This window comes from Mobula birostris, chromosome 3, assembly GCF_030028105.1.
Source record: "Mobula birostris isolate sMobBir1 chromosome 3, sMobBir1.hap1, whole genome shotgun sequence".
In the NCBI taxonomy this organism is placed as follows: Eukaryota; Metazoa; Chordata; class Chondrichthyes; order Myliobatiformes; family Myliobatidae; genus Mobula; species Mobula birostris.
This window is the reverse complement of record NC_092372.1, coordinates 47,381,286-47,396,783: the sequence shown is the minus strand read 5'-3', so window position 1 is coordinate 47,396,783 and position 15,498 is coordinate 47,381,286. Positions and strand designations below refer to the sequence as shown.

Sequence of the window (15,498 nt, the reverse complement as noted above, 5' to 3'; positions counted from 1 at the left end):
TAAAAAACTGCTGCATTATGAGATAACTAACCTTTCAGCATTTTAGATTACTTGGCACAGTAACTGGAAAACCTAAGGCAAAAAAAAACCCAAAACAATTCAAGCAAACACAACCAAAATTTATGGAGCAGTTTTCCATCAGTGAAAAAGCCAAAGTTACGCTAGCAAAAATAAAAGGTAAACTGTAAACTGCATAACACCAACTTTTTAAAAGGATTAAACCAGCATCTACTTGAAATAGCTGTAATCTGTTCTGACATATTAATCTTCTTGGCAATTCTGCAATACAATAGGGACAATTATAGCAGATCTGAACCACAGAGCTCTGCAGCAAACAGCTGCTGAGGTTTAACAAATTCAACTGCTGGAGCTGCACATTATAGTGAATCATCATAAATAAATGGCAAAAACAAGGACAAAATTCAAAGCATACCATTAGAAACTGAGTCATTATAATTTCATTAGTCAAAGAATTTTCCAATTTTGACATAATGATAAGTTTAAGAATTGGCAGCTTGTTCTCTCATCCAGTAAAATCACAGCTGATTCAAAAAAAACTGTAACAAGACAATGATTGGGTATCTCCACCAAGCCAACGATGCACATTGGTAGTTTCTGAGAGCCAAGTAACAAGGGGCCGTCAATGCCAATGACTAGCAAGGTCTCAAGTACTTCCCAAATCAATCACACTGTTGAATATCCAGAAAAGTATCAAAAACTGGAGAAGAGATCTATACTTAAAGGCAGTGGATGTTTTCTTAATCTATGGCATGTTTTATTTTCATTAGTTTTATACTTCCTCATGACATGAGAAATTGTCATCTAGTCTAGTCTATTCTATCAGACAGAACACCCCCGCTGTCCCACAAACTAATTTTCCCTGGAATTTATTCCCATCATATTCTCAACAACTGCACTACCTACTTACATAGGGAAAATTTCCAGCAGTAGTCAAGGCATGATCCGGCATATCTTTCAGATTTTTGGAAGAAACTACAACACCCGGATGAAACTCATGCAGAAACTGGGAGAAGATGCAAAGCCTACACAGGTAGCACTGGGTTGGGACTGAATCCAGCTGTGAAGTAGTAGTTCTAACTAGCAGGGCCAATCTGCCAAAGCACAAATTTACCACTTCTGTTCACATTCCATGAAATGCAGCTTCATAGCCCAACTCTGAAATAAGACTAACCATTAGTTTAAGTCACCATATGATATTCTTAACTCAAAAAAATCATATAGGTTCCTGTTCCAATTGCTATTTTCTTTGAAGATTCTAATAGCCATTTTAAATGGTACAAAGGGACTCAGCAACACTTAACACATATGGCAGTGATTGCAGAACAGTATTTTTATTTGAAAAGTCTGGAGAAAAGTCAAGATTCCTGTTTCCCATGCCCTATGAAAATGCAATGGATAGACAAAGATGAAGTAAAATTACATATCACTTGTTTAACTCCTTTCTACCCTCACGTTTAACAAAGGGTTTAAGGCCTGAAATGCTACTTTTTCCTCTTTCAAAAGGTTCAAAGGTTAATGTATGATCAAAATACATATGCGATATACAACTGAGATTCTTCTTCTCCAGATAGCCACAAAACAAAGAACATGGAATTAAGTTCAAAGAGAAACAGCAAACCAAACCCCCTCTCCTGCACAACAAAACAGCAACACGACCATCAACCCCACCCCAAAATCCCCCCTCCCCACACAAAACACAAAAGGAACCTCGGCCCCCAAATCGCCTCTCCCTTGAGCGAAAAAAGAGAAAGAACAAGCAACACAGAATATAAAAGCCACTAGACTGCAAAACTCCAAAGTTCCTAGTCCAAATCCATAAAAACAGAACCTTGGTAACATCTTCCAACATCATGGAAAGAGAGAGACACTGCTCTCCATGGATCCTCAGATTCCACCGATGCTGCTTAATCTGATGAGACTTTATAATTTATTTTTCTCATTATTCCTACCTTGATTCAAACCATATCTAAAACAAATCTATACCAAGTTGCCCTTCCAAATCTCCTGAGTAAATTAGTAAACAAGGCATTGTAAATGGAACAATTCCTGCCCTTTACTACTACTCTTATTGCAGTCCCCCCAGAACAAACATTAACAATGACTCAAAGGTATAACGTGAGCAACAGATGTTTGATAGTATTGGCACTATTGAGGGTTTTTATGAACTAAAATGATATGTTCAGCCTGCTGCGATAATGGCCGACTTGGTATTAAGGGGCACTGCATTGGAATTGATCAAGTGCACCACTGTAAAACTGAGCTGCACAGACCAAGCATTTACAAAATCAATGCTTTGCAACTTAGACAGTTCGAGGCATCACTTATTATTTTGTTTGTGTTTGGGGAAGCTCATCTCTGTTCACTTCCCTCAAACTTACTGCAACTCCCTCAGATGGTTTTCTAGTTCTTGCGCGTCACCTTTCCTCGATTTCATCCAGTTTCTTCCCCCACATTCCTCTTAAGACCTTCACCGGTGAAGGACTCCCCACTACTGAATACAATTACATGGAGCATTGCCATCAGAAAGCAGCATCCCCCAAAGAACTCCACAATCTACACCACGCCCTCTTGCTGCTACCATCAGGCGAGATACAGTAGGGAGTAACGAGAGAGAGCAAGGGAGACTAGAACTAGGGGACAAAGCCTCAAGATTTGGGGGAATAGATTTAGGACAGATGAGGAGAAACCGCTTCCACCCCCCCCCCAAGACTAGATAGATACTTTATTGATCCCAAAGAAAATTACTGAGTCACAGTTGCATTTCAAGTGCACAAATATAAATATTAGAAGAGAAGTAGAAAGAATAAAAAGTAAGTTTCCACAAGCAGTTTAACAGGAGGGAGTTATCACTTCCCCAGCAATGCGTCGACTTATTATAGAGCCTAATGGCCAAGAGTAAGAATGACCTCATATAGCGCTCTTCGGAGCAAGGCAGTTGGCTTAGTTTATTATTAAAAGTGCTCCTCTGTTCAGTCATGGTGGCATATATAAAGTGAGAAATATTGTCCAGAACTGCCAGGATTTTCCATATGGTACTTTGTTCTACCAGAGCATCCAGTGTCCAGTTTGACTCCTAAAATAGAGCCAGCCTTTCTAATCAGTCTATTGAGCCTGTTGTCATCACCCGTGTGATGCCATTGCCCCAGCACAACACCGCATAGAAGACGATACTGGCAACAACAGACTGGTAGAACATGTGAAGGAGAGGCCTCCATACTCCAAAGGACCTCAGTCTTCTCAGGAAGTAGAGGTGACTCTGACCTTTCTTGTACACAGCCTGTGTGTTGGTGCTTCACTCAAGTCTGTCATCCAGGTGCACCCCCAGGTACTTATAGCTCCTCATCATCAATAGCAAAAGGGAGCAATGCAGGCTTAGTCTTCCTAAAGTTCATCACCACCTCCCTTGTCTTACTAATGTGGAGCTCGTGGACTGTGGAATTCTCTCCCCAGGGAAGTAGCAGTGACTACCTTACTAAATATATTTAAGACATAGCTAGATAAGTATTTGCTTAGTAGGGGAATTAAGGGTTATGGGGAAAAGGTGGTGATGAATCCACAACCGATCAGCCATGATCTTATTGAACAGTCTCACTGACACACTCAGGCACTCTCACACAGAATCTCTCACATTAACAGACTCTCTGTCACACTTTCATACACTCAGAGACTCTCTCACACTCGATGGGCAAGATGGCTGACTCCTGCTCCATTTACACAGCAAGTTTCATATCAATATAAACAGTTAAATAAACCTAATTTGTGGAATAACTTCGAGACCTCTCTCATAAAACTAAAGTGGGAAATGCTTGAAATACTCAGATCAGGCTGTCCAACTTTCATATCAGCATTTTCCATTATTTTAGATTTCCAGTATCTATAGATTTTGTTTTGATATTCACCTACCATACAGAATTTATTTTCAAAGACAAACAATGAGAACTCCAATTTTTCAAGCCATTGGTAGAATTTTAATAAACCAGCACACAAAAGAAGTGTTTGATACTTTTCCACTACAACAGGATACAGAGAGAAAAATATAGATGGTAAAAAAGGCAACATTTGGCAGTCCATCTCAAATTAGAAACAAAAGTTTTCTTGAGCCCGTGCACTAAGCCACCGACCACAAAATATATTTAATAAATCCAGCTCTTTAACAACTGAAAGTTATTCAAATAATATTCAGTTCCATTTTCTATCTGTGGTATATACAGTAAAAGAAACTGTACACATAACAAAACAACTTAATCAGTTTCAGTTACAGATAATGAAACTACAAATTGAGGAAGACTTAGCACTTGGCACCTCCAGTCTACTTTGCCAGTTAATAAGATCACAGCTGATCAGTAATCTCAACTCCACTATACCAGTGATAACCATTCTCTCTCTTATCAAGAATTGATCAATCCATCTTAAACAAATTTGAAGTCTCTAGCTTTCTCTTCCTCAAAGGACAAGGAAAGAAAAGACTAGATCCCCAGAAAAGAAAATTGCCTCTTCTGCATTAAGTAGACAATCCTTTATTTCAAGAGGAAACATCCTATCCACACCACTATTCCCTTTAAGTTGGTGGGTGCGCGGCTGCGTAGTAATTAAAATTCCGTGTAAAAATGTGCTGCCAGAGCACTGGTTGGACTGCACAGCTGTGGAAAAAATTAGAGGGAACATTGATCCACACCCACCCTTTCAAGGGTGTTTAAATCAAGCCCACTTTCAAACTCACCAGATGCAAGCCTACCCTGTCCAACCTTCCTCATAAGACAACCTCCCTATTCCAGTTATCAGTTCAGTGGACCTTTGTTGAGCTTTTGTATTAACATCCTTACTAAAGTATATGGTGTTCATTTTGAAATGATGTTCAGAAAAGTCTTTGACCAGCACCCCAGCATTTTAGAGAAAACTCATAAACAATCACTTTCAAGATGCACTGTTGAATGCATATCACTGTCTGGATCCAGAAAATACCTTCTCAAACTGATTGCGTCTGACAATCTACAAGAGTCCTGATAAAAATTGAAATGGCTCCCAAGTCATCAACAAAGCTATTTTCTGACCCTTTCAGTCTGGGGTTAATTCAGCCAAGAAGGTGGGTTCTCTGCTGGGCATTTCTTCCCTACCTTGATAACCTAAATTAATCCAACTTGAAATCAAATACCGTCATTTTACTTAGACGAACACTTCTGAGTCTAGACAATGCAAAAGTGAGCTTTAAAACTGATGAAATAAGCACCTTTTCTTATACCAGCTTTTTGCATGCCCTCTTCTGTTGGTTTTCCATGTTATATTTACACTTCATGCACACTGCACAGCAATATTCTATTAGCTGCGTGACTCAAAAAGTTTTCTCGGAGAAGGTAGCTCACTCTCAAATAATAGCTTGCTTTCAAAGTTACAATTCTGTAGAAGAAGCAATACTTACTGAACAATGGAAAACAATTTGTTTGTTAGCTTGTAATTTTACAAAACTGATTGGAGCCTCACATTCTGGCGAATGGTGATCTTCAATCAGGTTTAAGGATGTTCATACTGTTTTGGTATTAAATGCACTATTGGCTGCCCTCTGTGTTCCTTGCTGCAGTTATAACTTGCGTATATCGCAGGTGAAGGCAATCGTTCATTTTTCACCTCTTCATTAGTGAAAATGCAAAGTAAAACATAAGTGGACTAGAAAAAAAAAATCAGGGGTTAGACAAGAGGGTGCAAAATTCAATGCTCTCTTCCTGTATGTTTTGCTTATAAAAGTAAACAATCTAAGCTTATACTCCTACATATGCAGAGATTATTTTTTCCCATTGCTTTTGTATGATACCACAAAATTCATTGCTAATATCTATGATCTCCAATATACACTCAAACAGAAATAGGGGTGACAACAGGGAGTTCTTGGTGGGAGGGCAGGAAATGGAGTATCTGACCTTCCAGAAGCCAGATAATACATTGAACACAAATATCTTAATTAATGCTCAATGCAATAGAGAATTTTAAATGTTTGTTGTGCATTTTACTCCACTTGTGATACAGCTTATAAATAATTGTCAAAGAAATGCAAAGACAACCCAAGAGACATATATTCTAAGCTTATCTTTTTTTCTGTAATCTCAATTCTATTGACGAAGTTTCCTGTCAGGGACGGACAAGGACAGGGCAATATCCTGCTGGATGCCTGCACTCAGATCACTTCTCAGATAACTGAACAGGACGTGTACAAAGGTGACCAAGAGCCAACTGCAAGTTTTGTTTCTCCCCTTAGTACTTCCTCTGCATCTCAACTTGGGTGAAAAGTTGTTGCAGTCGCTATCTGTCCAGTGGTGGAAAACACAACAATACTAGCACACGACTGAAAAAACAAAGCATTTGATTTTTTGATATTATATGTATTTATTTTTTTTTAAATTATCAGTGGTAAAGATCTCTACAGTTTTAATTTCTAAGATCTTTACCTGTGCTTGATAACTACCCGATGACAGAAATAAAATCAGGAACATTAGATGTGCAATCATTCTACGGTGGACAGGCAAGACCATATGTGATAGCTGCTCTAAAGTCAATAATCATTTGAAGTTAACACAAATCTTTAGATTAAGTAATAAAAACCAAATCAGGAAGAGGTTACCAAATGATATAATATATATCTGCTTTTTATATCCTTTTATACAGTTAAAACCTTGCAGCCATAGGTAGTGAAAAACCAATGCACTCAAGATGCTGGGGTTGAAATCCACCAATTCCTTTCTCTCTCTTAGCTTCGTAGTTTGCCTGCTGCCCCCTTCCTCTCCAGTCCTGAAGGGTCTCAGCCCAAAACATCAACTGTTTATTTCCCTCTATGAATGCTGCCCAATTTGCTGAGTTCCTCCAGCATTTTGTGTGTATTGCTCAAAATTTCCAGCGTCGCAGAATCTTGTGTTCAGGTTATGTGGCATTAAGACATCAAATAATGAAGTTAAATTATAAAACACTAGATCTAATTTTATTACAACATAGATTTTACAGCATCAGATTTATACCCAAATGTTACTACAGACGACGAAACCAAAATCACCCAGAAATGTTCACAAAACCACAATTACATTAAAGATTGGACTTAAAGATTCCACCCCCCCCACCAAGTTTTATTTCAATTCTTTAAGGAGCAGTCCAGTTTAGAATATTATAAGTAAAACCAGGCCTCTAGTATCCAGTGTAGTTCTGAAGTGAAAATCCAAAGAACTATTCAACTGCAATTAAAGCATAAACCTGATCGTAATTTCACTCAAATTGCCTGCTTTATAACTAATAGGCTGAGAGATGCCATGAACAGATCACAGGTATAGCACCTCAATATAAGGATAACATCCAAGGCTGAACTGGTTTGCAATCATCAGTACTGTATATACTAGCACCCAGAGGTTAATCTAGCTATTTTGTTTAAAATCACAACCATTTTAACATCTTATTATATCTTCCATAATTTACAACAGGTTGCCTTTTGACAATGAAAATGCACTCATGTTAAATCTAAAAGATGAGTTCTTAAAAAGTTTTTCCTAAAATAATACAATTTTAAGCTCAGGTGATACAAAATCGCTTGTGATTGTTTTCTTCACAAAAGAGCAATTTGCAGAAGATATCAGGTTTTATCCCATTCAGAACAAATCCATGTGAAAGAGAGGAATGGCAGTCTATGCCCAATCATTTAGTTCATTTATTGATAAATAACTCCCTTCTTCCTTAGCATCATTTTTTCCCCTCTGAGGAATTACAACCAGATCAACAATCTATAACCAGTAAATGAACCTTTCAAAATAATTTAAAACAATTATTTGAATCAAGATCAGTGATGAAACTGGTATCCTCATGAAAAGCAACCCTACAATGAGCATTCCAATCCCGCAATTTATCCAATTGTTTAACGATAAAATAATTGAAATCATGTTAATCAAACTCTGAACAAAAATCAATAATTAAGACAGACAGTATTCTGATTCAGACTTGCTACTTCAGTTGGCTAATGAACCTTGAAAGCTAATGGATGTCTGTTAACTTTCAACTTCTGTTTTGAGTAACCAACCAAGGTAATACACTTTCTGTTGGCCTCAGCTTTCATGGTGCAGCTACCACCACCAGAGTATGTTACAGCTTAAACAGAGCAAAAAAAATGAGTCACAAAAAAGGAAATGAAATATTGAAACAGATGACCAAAAAGCTAGATAAAATAGGCTAAAGCAGCTTTCAAGTCAGTGACACGTGACATGGAAATCTAGTCCTCTCTCCAGAGATAATCAGGCTGGGCAGCATTTCAGAACCAGAATCAGGTTTATTATCACTGAAATTTATGGAAGTTTGTTGTTTTGTGGCAGCAATACAGTACAAGACAAAATTACAAGTTCAAAAGTAAATACGTTGTGCAAAAGATGAATAAGGAGGTTGTATTCACGGACCATTCATATTTCTGATGGCAGAGGGGAAGAAGCAGTTCTTAAAATGTTGAGAATAGGTCTTCAGGTTACTGAATTTTCTCCTCAAAGGGAGAAATGGAAAGAGGGCATTTCATACCAATTTCCAGCAGTTTTTGTTTTGTTTTTAAGGAAGCTTTTTAAAAATTATATTTGGGGCAATATGCTTTTCAGCACTATCAGCTAAAGGCACAAGTGTCCATTCATAGTGATTAAATACAGGGGTGATTGAGGGGTCAGAAATGGAGTGGTGTAGATATCATGGGGAAAGTTATGAAGCAGGGAAGGCTATAGCAATGCCTAGAGGAATTATAAACAGTATTTAAAATTGAAGCGTTACTTACTGTAAGTGTGGCCAATAACAAATCAGCAAGCACAATGGGACTTTTTAAGAATTAAGAAAGAGAAACAGTTTTGGACCTAAAGGGCTGTAGAGTACATCAAAGTTAGAGAAACTACAGTGATGGAAGAGATATGAAGTAAAGCCAATCTTAGGTCAAAGATGACCGCAAATTACAGCAAAATTTGAGGCATTGATCTTGTGGATAGTCAGAGGCTTTTTCCCAGGGCTGAAATGGTGGCCACAAGAGGACACAGGTTTACAGTGCTGGGGAGTAGGTACAGAGGAGATGTCAGGGGTAAGTTTTTTTACTCAGAGAGTGGCGAGTGCGTGGAATGGGCTACCAGCAACGGTGGTGGAGGCAGATACGATAGGGTCTTTAAGAGATTTTTGGATAAGTCCATAGAGCTTAGAAAAATGGAGGGCTATGGGTAACCCTAGTAATTTCTAAGGTAGGGACATGGTCGACACAACTTTGTGGGCTGAAGGGCCTGTATTGTGCTGTAGGTTTTCTATGTTTAAAAAAAAACAACTGAAGGTCACAAATGTATGATCTTTACCAAACTTATTTCAGGAATGAGAATTATTTTCTCATTTAGTAAAATGATTCTAAATTGGAATGTGGCACTGCACTAGGTCCAGAAAACCTGTTTTAATGTGTTCTTGTTGGGTGCTTATATATATATAAAAAAAATCAGGCCTAGGCTTCAGAGGTGAATATTCTAGACATGTTCAAGGTCACCAGTCTAAATCTAAAGATAAAACAGAACATTGATAGACTCTTCCATTTTGAAATAAAACAGGCTATGCAGTTGTGAATCATGGTTTACATGCATATGTGCTTTGACAAGACATCAATGATTGGATTTTCTTCCCCAGAAGAGGGAACAGAAGCGAAGGTAGAGCCTTTGTCATCAGTACAATTTGTGCATGCCTCAGTAGCATCCCTTAATTGTCTCAAGAACGACCACAAAATATGTGAGGAACAACAGAATGGGAATTAGAGAGAAAAAAACATCTACTACCGTTGATGTGCCCTTAATCAAACTTTTGGTGTGATGCAATACTCACTCTGTAAAGCAAATTATGATTGTGATGACAAATACAATATTCAAGTCATTATTACTAACAGGAACTGAACTTAATGGATTGTTCAACAAACCATAGTTATATTCACAGCTGGGTACAGATTAATAACACTCTTCCATCTATTACAGCATGTACTGGATATTAAACCTTGCAGATGCAGCAGGAAGATGTCGACTCATCAGTTAGAGAAAAAGTGCACATGTCACACACTGACAAATTCATTTGGTGGAGATGGTCACTGGTGAGATCAATAATAATTTTTTAAAAATCACACATTGATTTATTTACTCCTTTTATTATGATTTAAGTATTGAACATTATTTTAGCTTGCTTTGCTCAAACATTCTCCAAGCAGTACATTTTGTAATTAATATTAACTCCACAAAATAACTAGGAATTACTGATTCATTGTCTAATATTAATAGAAAAAATATTGCCATAAAGTTTAAATCCATAATTAGAGAGATTAATACAGGAACTCTCAAGAAATGTAATCCTGAGGAGTTTTCCACCTACAGCCATTTCAATGGGACCAATTAAAATTAATTTATCTAAATGAAAGGACACATGGAGATCATTTATTACCATAATTAATTTAAATCTTTTCAGTATTACCTTTTGAATTCATAGAGAAAAAAAATAGTTATGTATACTGCACAAAGACAAGAAAATCTGCAGATGCTGAAAATCCAAGTTTCTCTCTCTCTCTCTCACACACACACACACACACACACACACACACAGAGCTAGAGGAACTCAGCAGGCCAGGCAGCATCTACGGAAAAGAGTAAACAGTCGATGTTTCAAGACCAGACACTTGATCAGGACTGGAAAAGATGAGAAGTCAAGTGTATGAAGGTGGGGGTAGGGGAGAAAGTAGTTCAAGGTGGCAGGTGAAACCAGGAGAGATGGTCAGGGTGAAGTAAAGAGCTGGGAAGTTGATTGGTGAAGGAGATAAAAGGGCTGGAGAAGGAGGAATCTGACAGGAGAGGGTAGAAGACCACGAAAGAAAGGAAAGGGAAGGAGCAACGAGGGAACTGATGGGCAGGTAAGGAGATGAGGTGAGAGAAGGAAACAAATGGGGGAAAGGAAAAGGGGGTGGGGCAGTTATTGGAAGTTTGAGAAATTGATGCTCATGCAGTCAGGTTGGAAGCTATCTGGATGGAATAAAAGTGTTGCTCCTCCAACTTGAGTGTCACCTCTTTATGGCAGTAGAGGCAACCATGGACTGACATGTCAGAATGGGAATGTGAAGTGGAATTAAAATGGGTGGCCACTGGGAGATCCCAATTTCTCTGGCGGTTGGAGCATAGGTGCTCGGCACAGTGTCTCCCAATCTACAGGGGGCCACACTGGGAGCACTAGGTAGAGTAAATAACTCCAAAAGACCCACGAGTGGAGTGATACTTCACCTGGAATGACTATTTGGGGCCCTAATAGTAGTGAGGGAGATGGTGTAGAGACAAATATGACACCGCAGCTTGGAATTGAAAGAGGACATACAATGCATTGGAATATTTTATACATCTGTTAGAAGAATACCAGAATCCCAAAAATAAAATTGGTATAAAAATTATTAAAATATGAAGAAAAATACTCAGCCGGCCGGGGAAGGGGTGGGGAAGGGGATCAACCTTCTTCGGCCCTATCTGTATGTGACATTACCAGTAGATTATCAATCATACAGCACAGCTGGTAAGAAGATCGAAACTTCAAATCAAGGACATCTTCCACTTTGTTTGGTGGCAGTATCACTGTTAAATACAGAGTAGATTTAAAACTAACCTAGCAATTCAGAACTAACACTCATGTGGTATCGTGGCCCATAATTATTAATAGAGTTTTACTTCACCATAATCTTAAGACTGTGACCTAGCACATTCTTCACTGTTACCATCTCACTAGGGGACCAAAACTAGTTCAATGAGTGCAGGAAAGCCTACCAGCAGCAGAGAAGAACCTTTTCAATTCTTTGCTCTACAAGGTTTTTCAGGCTAGATCATAGAGGGCAGTTGAAGACAAAGTAAACTTTTTTTTTTAAAATGTAAAATCAGGGAATTAGGGTTGCAGGTCACTAGCAACAAAGGGGAGTTGAGGCCTGGGCTGATCACATTGAATGGGTTAGGAGCTAGACTGGCTTGAGAAGTGAACTGGCCGCCTCCTCCTCCAACTCTCCTATATTTTAGACATATCTGAGAATAATAATAGACCCAGGACCGCAAGCATACTGAACACCAAATACAATTTGACAGACAGGGTTCAGTAATGCATCTGATAAAAGCTCTGTATTCCTGCCACGTGCAGTTAAGGACAGATTTGGACAATTGCTAGGAGGAGGACATGCCATGAGTATCCCCATCCTAAATGCTGCTGGAGCCCAACAAATGACAAGGCTGAAGTGTTTGCATCCATCGTCAGCCGGAACTGCCCAGTGGTTGATCCATCCTGGCCAAACTCCTGAAATGCCACGTTGCCTGCCATTTGTAAACTGTAAAGTGTAATGATCTACTCCAGAAGGGCAAGATGCTAACACCTACCTCAAACATTCAATAGCATTGTCATCTTGAGATCCCCAGCATCAACAACCCAGAAGTCAACAGTGATAAACTCAGTAGGACCATTTAATAAAATACTGCAGCTGTAAAAACAGATCGTCAGGAATGTGAGAGAATACTTTCTACTCATCCTGTCCATCAACACTTGAACAGCCCAACACCATGCAGGTCAAGTTGCCCTGCAAGGCATCCTATCCATCAGCCCAAATATTCATGCTCTCCATGTTAGTGTAGTCTAGCTACAGTGTACCATCTACAAAATGCACTACAGTTAACTCAGCAAGGCTTACACTCTACTGTGCATCTACAAAAGTTTGTTAAAGTTTTAGATGACATGCCAAATCTGTACAATCTTCTAAAATGGTAGAGGTATTGTTCTGACCTCTATGTGATGACACATGTGTTGGTCCCAGGACAGATCCTCTGATATGATAACATCAAAAAATTTGAAGTTCATCGTTACCTTCACAAGTGCAATCAGGAATGGGTAATAAAATGCTGGCTCAGCTTGTGAAGTCCAAACCCCTTGAATGAATAAATGTACTCAAACTAGACACAGGAAGGTGTGCAAGTGTTGGTCAAAACCAGTTATCTTTGTGCTTTATTCAAAGGACATGCCTACTTCTTTCCTCCAGTTACAAATGTCAGCCTACCACTACCCACAGAATACATTGCAAGTAACAGCAGGGATCTCGAACTGGCATATTTTTAACTGCAACAGAATAACAAAACAGAAAAAATATTCACAGGATTAAGATGACAATAATCATCCTCAGTGATATCAGGCATGTATTCTCCAACTGGATGTATGCACTGAATAGCAAAGCACACAGGCCAAGGCTGAAAAGAAGAAAAGGAAGATTGCATCTACTAACTCATTGATACTATACTGGCTTCCATTGCCCAGCCAAATGTCCAGCAGATCACAGAAGCAGGTCCATTCTTCACACTGAGAACACACAGTTCAGAGAGGACACCAGGAAACATTTTGCTTAGAGCCTTACAGTTGGCAATCGTCAGTTGACAATTCCCTTTGAAAGAAATTCACAGATTTTTCAAGACCAATACTTACTAGCTGTGGTGGCTCCCTCTGGATATTGTACAGTAACATGAGACCCCCTCCCCACCACCCCAACACTCCCAATACTTCAGGCGGAGATTCTATTCCTCTGACTGGGGTCCAACTCTTTCCAACCCTGGGGCTCTCTCTGCTGCACCCAACCTAAACCCTGTGAAACAAGAATAAAAGGCTTTTGGACACATCACACATCTGTGTTTCTGTGTTGAATGCGCAAGGCGAGTTCTTTCTTGCCTCAGGTCTCATGACAGTACTTTGTTGAGTAGATCTTCAGTCTAAACATGCAGTACCCCAGTGAAGAAGCCAGACCAAAAAAAAACACGCCAGGCAAAAGCATAGATTATGAAAGCAGAATTCATCCACAGAGTCCCTGCGGTCTCAAGGACACGTCACTGGATTTGTTTCCAATTTTCCATTTGTGGGAAGTGAGCACCACTGGACAGACATTTGTTTATTGTAGTTCCAAATTGGAAGAGCATTTTGAGAGGGCAGTTGAAGATCCAACCATGTCGCTGTGGACCTGGGCAGACCGGGTAAGGCAGCAGGTTGCTTTCCTCTTAGGTTGAAAAGCACCAGCAAATCCTATAGTGTTTTAAACAACTATCCAGTAATTTCACGGTTAGCGGCAACAATTCCAGCTGTTTAATTCCAGGTTGTATAACTAATTGAATTGAAACTCCCTAGCTTCCAAAATGGGATTTGGCTACAGATTAGACTAGGGCTCTGAACTACCGAGTACAGTAATACAATCTCTGTTAACATTCCCTTTACTGGCAGAAGCAGAGAGGAAAAAAATCCACGGAGCCTGCCCACCTCGTATGTTATAAAGAAAAACTTCCTCAAAGGGAAAGCTGTTCCTAACACCTGGGGGGCAGCTACCATTATAGTTTTTTTTAAATCTTTTAAAAATTCTCACGCCTCTTACCAACAATGTAACTTTAGACACTCTTGCATCATTTAAAAAAAACATAATTGCTGAAACTAACTAGCCACATTTGAAGAACTAAGCCACTCCTGTCAAACATTCCAGCCTCTTAGAGTAATATTCCTGTATCAATAATTTACTGTAATGTTCCTGTATTTAATTTTTTGATCACACCAATTCCTATTTAAATAGTGCAAACATTTGTCAAACACAACATTGTCATCTGTACTTGTGAGACTCAAATGTAATCCAAAAAAAAAACCTCTTCATATCATCATGCTGAACATATCCACTTTTTTTGGAACCATTCTTTCAGATGATTCAAACCGTTGTGGAGGTAATGAATGTTGCTCTCTTATGATTCAATATACAAATATACCTAATGACAAAGAAACACTATTAAATACGATTCCCCTTTCATAAAGTTATGTTGGCTCTTTCCATTCCTACATTTGCAGACGCTCTGTTCGTACTAATGTCAGACTGATTGGTTTACAGTCAGAAAACCCATCAGTTTTATGCCTCATGTAAAAGATAAAGAGCAGTTCCCAACATTACATTACATTCCCTCAACACCTCATTGAAGTGTTGGAATAAATTGCATTGATCTCTGAAACAGAACTTCAACTTACAACTTTGGAAGTAGTTTCTGCATGAAGCCCGAGTTGTATAATGCTAATTTGTCTCACACAGAATGAGTAGTTTACAAGTTGGAAAAGAATGAAAAGGATCAAACAGACATATAAACAGGATACAGAGTAACACACACAAAATGCTGGATGAATTCTGGTCAGACAGCATCCATGGAAAGGAATAAACAGTCAACATTTCAGGCTGAGACTCCTGGTGAAAGGTCTTGGCCCAAAACATCAACTATTTATTCCCCTCCATAGTTGCCTGATGAGATCCTCCAACATTTTGTGCATGCTACTCTGGATTTTCAGCATCTGCAGAATCTGATATTTATGACAAAGTATAAATGTGTAGATTAATAAGCTACAGAATGATGGCCACAATGAATGGGGCAGAATATTATGCTGTCACAACTGTAATTGGAAAAC

At 38.8% G+C, this 15,498-nt stretch overlaps 1 protein-coding gene across 2 annotated transcripts in view; it reads right to left on the bottom strand.

Annotated features, from left to right (window-relative positions):
* Positions 1 to 15,498, bottom strand: part of LOC140195018 (zinc finger SWIM domain-containing protein 6) — a 180,732-nt gene that overhangs the window by 67,326 nt on the left and 97,908 nt on the right. The window lies entirely within an intron of this gene.